The 10,132-nt window shown below is 28.8% G+C and overlaps 1 long non-coding RNA gene across 1 annotated transcript; it reads left to right on the top strand.

The window, feature by feature from the left end:
* Window positions 1–8,222: 8,222 nt before the first annotated feature.
* On the top strand, window positions 8,223–9,533 carry LOC115977751. The gene is made up of 2 exons (XR_004088596.1): window positions 8,223–8,689; window positions 8,800–9,533. It is a non-coding gene; the product is annotated as an uncharacterized LOC115977751 (long non-coding RNA).
* The last annotated feature ends 599 nt before the right edge of the window (window positions 9,534–10,132 follow it).

The following is a 10,132-nucleotide window of genomic DNA, read 5'->3' as shown; positions in this document are numbered from 1 at the left end:
CATACGAGTGCCACATTCACATTCAAATGTGCTTTGACAATGTTAGGAACCCTGTGAAACTAATGTATATATTTTCAATAATGAAAAATTTTATACTTCCTATTCTCAGAATTTCTCTGCTGTTGATTTCTTTTATTCACAGGCTCTAAACAGGTGGAAATGCTATCCAGTGGGCTATATGTTGCTTGAAAAAAAAAATTCATGATTAGGTTTCTTTTTAAACTTCTAGCATATGATTGTGGAATTTTTAGATATATACCTAGTATAACTTCACAAAAGTTACATATTTTATGGACCATTGATTACTATTAGATCTAAGAGTCAAAAAATACTCATGGTAATGTCATTATTGCTCTACTCTTCTTAATAAAGGAAGAAAAAAAAACCAACAACATTAATTTTCATGAAAAAAAAAATTTCAACATTAATGAAAAATTTTATACTTCCTATTCTCAGAATTTCTCTGCCGTTGATTTCTTTCATCCACAGGCTCTAAACAGGTGGACATGCTATCCAGTGGGCTATAACTTGCTTGAAAAAAAAATTCATGATTAGGTTTCTTTTTAAACTTCTAGCACATGATTGTGGAATTTTTAGATATATACCTAGTATAATTTCACAAAAGTTACACTTTTTATGAACCATTGATTATTATTAAATCTAAGGGTCAAAAAGCACTCATGGTAATGTCATTATTGCTCTCTAAAAATTAGCCAATTAAGCATTAACTCTTCTTAATAAAGGCAAAAAAAAAAAAAAAACAACATTAATTTTCACTCTTCTCCTCATCGTCTCTTCTTCCTATCTTCCTCTCACACCACCTTTTGTTCTCGTGCAAAAAAAAATCATAAGGGAGCAAGATAGATGTTGGTTGTATATTTAGCTACTTAGGTTTGCCGTGACTTTCTTTGTAGAGGTTAGCAATTAAATTGTTATTTTGGGGTGTGTTGAGCATTGGAGAAGACTGTGGGGCCATATCATGGAGGACACTAACCATGGTGGTCCCTGGAATGTTGCTGTTGAGTGTTGATTATCCAAAGACAAATAATGCCACAAAAGTCATAGCTTATTTTGCCATAAACCATGATGCTTTGGAGATATTAATGGAAGAGAGCCCATATTTTTTTAAGATCTTTCAAAAGACCATGGTGAGAGATGATTACATGGCTGAAACATAATGTTGTTAGAGCACTCCTTTTTTTTAATTGTCTTTGTCCGTATTTTTAATCCTTATAAATACTCATCCTCAACAATCATTCTCTAAAACAATAGTGACTTTGGCCATGTATTTCTAAAATTTTCTAGTTCTTCAAGACAGTACCGTAAAGAAATCAAAGATGGAGGCTAGAAAATACATACTGCAAAAAGAAAGATGTGAGAGAGGAAGAAGATGATGAGAGGAGAAGAGTGAACGTTAATGCTGTGTTTTTTTTTTTTTTTTTTTTAAAAGAAGAATAAATGCTTAATTGGCTAATTTTTAGAGAGCAATAATGTCATTACTATGAGTGTTTTTTGACCTTTAGATCTAATAGTAATCAATGGTCCAAAAAATATGTAACTTTTGTGAAGTTACACCAGGTGTAACTTGAACCCATCTCATATATATATATATATATATATATGGCAAAACTAATATGAAGAAATAACCATTACATTGAGTAATTATCTCTCATTAATTGTAAATTAGCATTGATGAGCCCTCTTTTTATTTTTATCTTTATTTTTTAAAATCTGAATTTGTGAGTATAACTTCCTTTTTGCACTGGTAATATATATTTATATATGTATGTATGTATGTATGGGAGGATATGAGCATAACTTTATAGGGGGAAAGAGTTCGAGCTGTGGCAGGGGCAGCCCCAAGTACTAATGAGGGTGGCCACAGGACCACCCTGAATTTTTTTTTTTTTAATATACCTTAAAAAATTTTGAGTTTTAAATTAATATGGGTCTTTTGACCACCCTAAAATAAATTTTAAAAAAAAACTTAGACACCCTTAATAAAAATTGAGCCCATTAAAAATAAAATTCAACCTCTCCAAAATTTTGGTCGGTTGAATGTTGAACAAAAAAATTGCAAGAAATGCAATGCTCACAATATTTTCGCAATATTTTTGTAACAAATCCTAAATAGCAAAATTGTTACCGGTAAACAAAAATAATAATTTCAATGGTAAGTTCAAATTAGAACAAGTAAAAACTTGTCACCTAAACTTTGTTGTGAAAGTGTTGCAAAAATATTTTGAACATAGAACTTCTCAAAAATTCCCCAAACAAACAAATTAGCCTAAAAGCCCAAATCAAACGTTTAATTATGATTTTTTAAAATTGTGTTTTCAAATGGCATATTTTAACATCACTATTTTTTTATATAAAAAAAATGCACACTATTTAAATAGCTTGTTTGTTAGTGCTTACTTTAGTCTTTATCAGAATTTGTTGGATTTATGTGATATATATTTTTCAAAAAGATAATGCATTTTGTTTATATTAGTACTTATTTAGGTAATATGTTAGTAATTGAATAGGAAAACAATTGTTTCTCCAAAAAAAAAAAAAAAGAATAGGAAAACGGTAGCTTAATAATTGTTTGGTTGTGTTCATTGAAAAATATGTAATTGATAACATTGATAATGAAACTATCATATCATACAATAATTTCAAAATATAAAAACTTGTGAAATGAAATTTTAAAACTTTATGTATTTATGTATGTTTTTATTTTGTGATGTTAATATATTCAAGTTTTATTATTATTAAATTTTTTTAATTTAACTTTTTAATGACCACTTTGAAAAGAATTTCTAGAGCTGCCACTGAGCTACAGGGTTAGCAACATGTTATAATTAACTAATTATCTCAAAAAAAAAAACTTACAAACTATTTTTTCCAAAAAAGATTTACATATATTTTTGTCAACTTTAGGAATCATAGTAATATAATAATTGGTTTGGATGAGTGGTCCTAACTACTAATAATTAAAGACTTAATAAGATATTAATTTATTTTTTAGGCCTATACAAAGCTTATTACCAAGTCCAAAAACGAGTGTAAGCTTGACTTATTTTTTATCAATCCCTATTGTTTACGAGTCAGCTCATGAACAATTTTTTTTTTTTTTTTTTTGGCTTACATTCAGCTTATTAAACAAGCTGAAAACTAAGGTTCAAGTTTGACTAGTTTATAAACAAACAAGCTTGAACAAGTCTTTTATTGAATCAAACATAAGCTATTATAAACGATTTAGTTCATTTATAACCCTAATTAAAATTTTAATTTAATATAGAATTATAAAAATTAAAATATATTGAATGGGAATGGGTGAGTTCCCTAATTGCATGATGAGATGAAAGGAAAAACCCACCCCATTACCATCCCTAATCAATGTGTGGTTAGCCCTTGTAGATCAAAGAAGTTCAATGAGACCCCTTAAATCTATAGGTAAAAGGGCTAAGATAGAACCATATTAAGGTATTAAGGAGCCCCATTGCTATTCCTATTATTAGACTTGTGCTACTAACTCATAGTCTCATACTATTAAAGTGGATCGTTTTCACCCTATGTCCCCCTGGGGGGGATTGAGAGTAGTTGAGCCCCCTAATTTTCTAGTTGTTCTGTTAAAGAGTGGGTGCTCCTAACTCTTGACTAGCTTGCTTTCCTTAACTTCACTGCTTTCCCTTGCGCTACCTCTTGATAGACTGTTTTTTAGACTTTCATATCACTCTCAACCAATTGAGCAGGGACAGAGCCAGGATTTTGAGTTAAGGGGGGTGATTCTGACCTTTAGCTCGGCGGCTTCTTAGCCGCTGAGGGTTTTTTTTTTTTTTTTTTTTTTTGAGTTTTTGATGTGTGCATCTACTGGGTAAAGACAAAATTATTCTATTTAAATTTTTTTGAATGACCAATTGTTTGTTTGAGTAAAATTGGTTAATTGAACTTAATTTTTTTTAGCTTTGCTATTGGTGATTTTTGTTGTTGCACAAATGTTTTTGGACTGGTATATGTTGTTTTAGATTTTAGATATATAAATTTTTTAATGGCCTTTAACATGAGGAAAATGCTAGAGGTATATTGCTGATATAGTAAGTGATTATTGGTAAGTAAAAAAATGATATAAATGATAGGCCCAAATGCAAATCAATAAAAATTTGTACCTCAACCGTTTGTAAAAATATTGTAGATAAGTTTGTAACAATAATGTTACTCTAAAAAGAATCAATGAATATTATTAAGGAGGAAAAATGTAATCTATATATAAAATAATAGGTGAAGCAGAGAGAGTGTGAAATTGAATTCCAAATTAGAACTCTAATTTTGTGCCATGTGTCTAGAATCTGAAATTGAAGTTGAATTTTGCATCATGTGGCTAAATGTATGTGGGCTCATTCTCATTAAAACCACTTCTATGTATTGGGTCAAGTGAGTTACTGTGCTAATTAAGTTTTTTCTTGATTTTGTAGTCAAACGTGAAAACCAAAGAGATTAATATCAGTGATAAGAACTTGATTTGGGTACATTGCATAATTTCCAAAAAGATAGCAAAGCCAGAGTTTGCATCTTTGTTATAAATTGCTTACAAAGTTTGCATCTTTACATTTGCACTGAGTTTCGGATTAAAGTGCTTTCTTCTTGGTTCTGACACTGAGTTTTGTTTATTATTTACTTACAAATTTTGCATCTTTACATTTGTTATAAATTGCTAATATGTGATTAGATGCACATTATGCCTAAAATTCACTATCCTTATATTTGGCTTTTTGTTCAGGTTTGGCACCTATAACAATGAAGAAAGCACTGTTGTGGACCGATGGATGATACTTTTTGCAGGCTGCAAAGGAACTTAGTGATCAATGGAATCTCACGCGAATTGGAGAAGACCCGGTTGTAGATGTTTAGATGGCAGATGTGAGTCACTATATTTTTAAAATGTTTAGTGAAGGTAAAGGTTATGAACAATGTAAATTTTTTGGAGAGAGATTTATTATTCTATATTTACGCAAGTTTGGTCGCCTTCTTGGAGTGGATCACTCCACCTTGTCTTTCTACTGGAATTTTTTATTCAGATTGTTACAATTTAATTTGAAATTTTATTTGAATTTTCCTATTGTTGTTACTATCATATATTATCATTCCAATTGTTCAATTAGAATCTGAAATTGGAGTCCAATTTTACTATACACGTGTACAATCTAATTATTTTTAATTTTGCTGTCATGTGTAGAAGCCAATGAGATGAAATTAATAACACATTAAACACTCATACTTTGGGAATCAGTAGTACCAATCTAAATCCATTGGACCTGCTTCGTGATAATACAACTATGAAAGATGTATAAAAACACCCACAAACCCCTCTCTCTATAAAAAGAGATTGGAGAGAATTTCTTTTATCAGCCATGGAACTTCAGAGGTTTTTTCTTCACACAAATGCCTATCATGTTACAAAATGACCCATTGTAAAACTACAAAATAAGTACAACTCTGAGGGTTTTTTTTTTTTTTTTTTTAATTTTAAATTTTTTAAGCTGCAAAAATTTCAATCACCAATAGAGATTGAAGATTCAAAAGCGTGAATGAATCTTTTGGATAAACATTGTCACCAAGGTTCATCTTTCTGTATAAAATATATATACTACTAAGTTTTGTTAATGAAATTTTCTGGTTAATAATATAAATTTAGACTTAACTAAGCCTTTTAAACATGAATAAACTCATGATTAATAATATATCCATTTCCGTGCTGTAGCACGGGGCTACATACTAGTTTTATATAATAAAACTAGTTATAGGCCCATGCGTTGCACGATTTAATGAAAAAACTTATAAAATAAATGTATAAATAATTATATATTTTAATAGACTCAATAAAGATAAAAGAAAAAAATTATCAAGTGTAAATAATTATCTCACTAAAATAAGGGCTAAGATTTCTTCCTAAAACTAAATTAAATTGATAATTCCAAATTGAATTTTAAATTGGTAATTATTTATTAAAAAAAAATGTACTAAACAATTGATAAATCTAAAATTAATATAATCTTGATACATTATAAATTTAAATTGAAGTTGATAATACAAGAATACACAAGTAGAACATCTTGATAATTTAATGTAACATAAAAATCAAATAAGAAAATTGTTAAAATTAATCTATTGATTCTAACCATATTTAATCATTAATTCTAAGACTCTAACCCTAAGCATATACATTAGATCAAATCTAAGAAAATTAGTTTAAACAAAAGGCAACCAATACACAAAACCTTTTAATAAAAACAAAATACAAAAACAAAGAAGGAGCCTTTAGAAACTTGACAATATTTTCGAATGTTTTGAATTCGTTAATTAAAATCACATGAAGACAAAAAAACCAATAATAACACTAAAGAAAATAAACAAAATGAAAATAATAATAATAAAAGAAGAAAGAATGCATACCTACATTGTCATGAGATTTAGACATTCACATATTGAAATAAACTTCACTCCAAAAAAGGATAATATTATAAATTAAAATTATAGTTGATAATTCAAGAATACACGTGTAAAACATCTTGATAATTTGATGTAACATAAAAATCAAATAAGAAAATTGTTAAAATTAATCTATTAATTCTAACCATGTTTAATCATTAATTCTAAGACCCTGACCCTAAGCATATAAATTAGATCAAATCTAAGAAAATTAGTTTAAACAAAAGGCAACCAATACACAAAACCTAATAAATTTAATAAAAACAAAATACAAAAACAAAGAAGGAGCCTTTAGAAACTTGACAATATTTTCGAATGTTTTGAATTCATTAATTAAAATCACATGAAGACAAAAAACCAATAATAACACTAAAGAAAATAAACAAAAAGAAAATAATAATAATAAAAGAAGAAAGAATGCATACATGCATTGTCAAAGGATTTAGACATTCACATATTGAAATAAGCTTCACTCCAAAAAGGATATATAAGGTTATATATATTGGTAGAGTACCATTTGAAATATAATTCATATAAATCTTATTGAAATTAAAGATATCTAATCAATGTGTTTGTTTTTATCCCATAAAAATTGGAATTAAAAAAAGGTCATATGAAAAAAAAAAAAAAAAGAGTTGACACATAACATAACATGTAAAAAATTAAAAATTTAGAAAAAGAGAGAAAGAGAACGTGATTGATAGCTATAAGGAATTTTGATATATATATATATATATATATATATATATTTTAAATGTCATCAACGTAAAAATTATCAAATTAATGGAGTATATATATATTTTAAATGCCATCAACGTAGAAATTATCAAATTGATGGAGATATATACTTTTTTTTGGGATAGATAAAGATTATCAAATTATTAGAAATATATATTGTTTCTTGGGATAGATTTATATTAATCACCTCTTGAAGATTTTTTTTGAAAATTTAGATGATTTAGATGATAAATATTATCTAAATTAAATTTTTATATGTTAAATGTTATCCCCTAATTTAAGAAATATATCCTAACAAATAAAAAATAATGTTAATTAGATGATAAATATTATGTAAATTAAATTTTTGTATATTAAATATTATCCCTTAATTTAAGAAATATATCTTAACAAATAAAAAATAATGTTAATCTAATTTTATTTAATGATAGAATAAATTAGATTCCTAGTAGTATACTATTCTTTTTTAGTTCTTTAAAAATCTAAAATTTTAATAAAATTTTTACAATTTGGTGAAGTCATGTGGCACAATTACGACGTCTAAGCCCAACTTTTATTATATGTATATAATATAATATAATATAATAATATGATTACTGAAATCAATGCATATATATATATATATATATATATATACACGAATATATTTATATAAAAATAAAAATAAAAATTAGGGGGCCATTGCCCCATGGTCAATATATGCCTCCCTCCCTGCAATTTTTTTTTTTTGAGAATTCCGTCCCTGCAATTGAGACTTCATTCATTGGTAGCATTTTATTGCATCCACTATATAGTAGCATTGATTCTTAGTCCTGCTTGATTTAATAGATAATTTTTTTTTTTTGTATAAATTTTTTTTTTCTTGTACCTGATTTAATAGATGAGGTATAAATAAAATATTTACCCTTAAAAAAAAACAAACAAGAAACGTACATTAGATGGTGAACAGTAAAAATACTAGGCATAACTATCTGGCTTACATATGTGATAAATTACACAGCCTCAAAATCGCCAATGATTGGGGCGCATTCGAAGTTGTATTCCTTACGCAAAGCAATCATTCAAAATCTATCTCCCATTTCCTCTATATATTTTTCTCTCTCTCTCTGCTCTCAGTTTCTCATTATAATCAGAGCTGAGTGAATGTCTCTCCCTCCAAAAAAAGCATTACTACATAGATCAAGCTCCCCCCAGAGAATTCTTTGCCAACAGTTTTGTTTTGAAGACAGTGAATTTAGAGCCAATCAAGGCTCTCTCTGAGATGTATATCATATTTTTTTGTCTTCTTCTTTTCGACGGCGACAAAGTTGTTGAAGAAGGTGACTGGGAAAAGGAGAGATAAAATCAACGAAATCCCATATACCAAAAAGGATTTCTTTTCTTTTCTTTTCATTTTTCATTTGAAAATCAAAGTGTTAATTTCTTCAGTTATAGTAGATACGATACTTTTAACGATAGACTATTCAAATTCAAAACGGTAAATTTATTATTCTCTCCTATTTTCATTTCAAAATTTAAAAATTTTTAAACCCCATCAGATTTTATAACCCAATATTCTAAACTTTGTTCATTCATTCTATGATTCAGGTATTAATATGGCTATCTCTAGCTTAGAGCAAAGCGAGGTGGAGTTTGTGAAGTGCCATTGCTGTGGACTAACTGAGGAGTGTACTCTGGACTATATTGCTCGTGTGAGGGAGAGGTACCAAGGTCGATGGATATGTGGGCTATGTGCTGAGGCAGTGAAAGATGAGTCTTTTAGATTGCAGAGAGATGTGAGTATTGATGAGGCACTCAAAAGCCATGAGAAGTTTTGTGAGCAGAGTTCAAGTCCACCCACTAATCCTACAGAAGATTTGATTGTTGCAATGAAACAGCTTCTTCGGCGGACCTTAGATTCTCCTAAGAAAGAAGGGTTGGGAAGCTGTGGACCGTTTCTTCGATCCAAGAGTTGCTTTTCTAGTTTTTCAGACACAAAAGAATGATTGAAGATCAAAATGTTTCAGTAATTGTGGGCAAACTGCAAAGTGGTGAGCCAGATTATATTAGATTCGATTAGTGCTTATTACCTAAAGTTTTAGCTTGGTTTGTCTAATGGCATTGCTATTCACTTAGGGGGGAAAAACTAGGGTCTTTCTCTTTCTAGTGGGTTATTTTGCATTTTACATTTTGATTGAACGAATGAAAGTAGAAGGATCTTTCTTCCTGGATGAATTTTAGTACCTAAATGCTTAGATCGTTGCATAAGCATGTCTTTTTAGAGCTTTGGTGATGGGGCTCCATTGTAAGGACTCGAATAAAATTTTCATGGGATTCATTTAGTCTAGAATTGTGCATATAGAGGCTGCAAAGATGCAAAAGTAGTGGAATTACTTGGTCATTGTTTGCAATTGCTTTTTTTTTTTTTTTTTTTTAATTGGGTTCAAGAAGCATCAATTTCACTCGCTTGAGACCAAGAAATTAAAGTGATCGCCTTTTGTCTTATGATTTTTTTCTTTGCTTCATGGGGTATTGGGGGATATGAAAAGTCTCTTTCAATATATATGTGAATTTCTGTTCATTTGTCATGCTTGTCAGAGGCTTCTAGAGGAAAAAGTACCAACAAATCCTAGAAAAATATCTGCATTGATGCAGAGAAATGGGCCATTACCTGTGATCAACAAGTCATTTTCTACTAAACCCTTTAGTTTTTGTAGCATTTGCTTGGCAAGAAGATTATAATTATAAGGAAAATGCTAACGATTGCCCTTAGAATACTGGTTAATAATCAATTTAAAGAAAGTTTTTATGGAAAATGAAAAAAAAAGTAATTAATATTTTGACAGTTTTTTTCATTTCTCATAAAAGTTGTATCAAAATTTTCCTAAAATGGATTATAAAAAAGTGCCGTAAAGGCACTCGTTAGCATGACCCTAATTAT

This window comes from Quercus lobata, chromosome 2 (genome assembly GCF_001633185.2).
Source record: "Quercus lobata isolate SW786 chromosome 2, ValleyOak3.0 Primary Assembly, whole genome shotgun sequence".
NCBI classification, from domain to species: domain Eukaryota; kingdom Viridiplantae; phylum Streptophyta; class Magnoliopsida; order Fagales; family Fagaceae; genus Quercus; species Quercus lobata.
The sequence above is the reverse complement of the archived record's forward strand: the minus strand, read 5'-3'. Positions and strand labels throughout refer to the sequence as shown.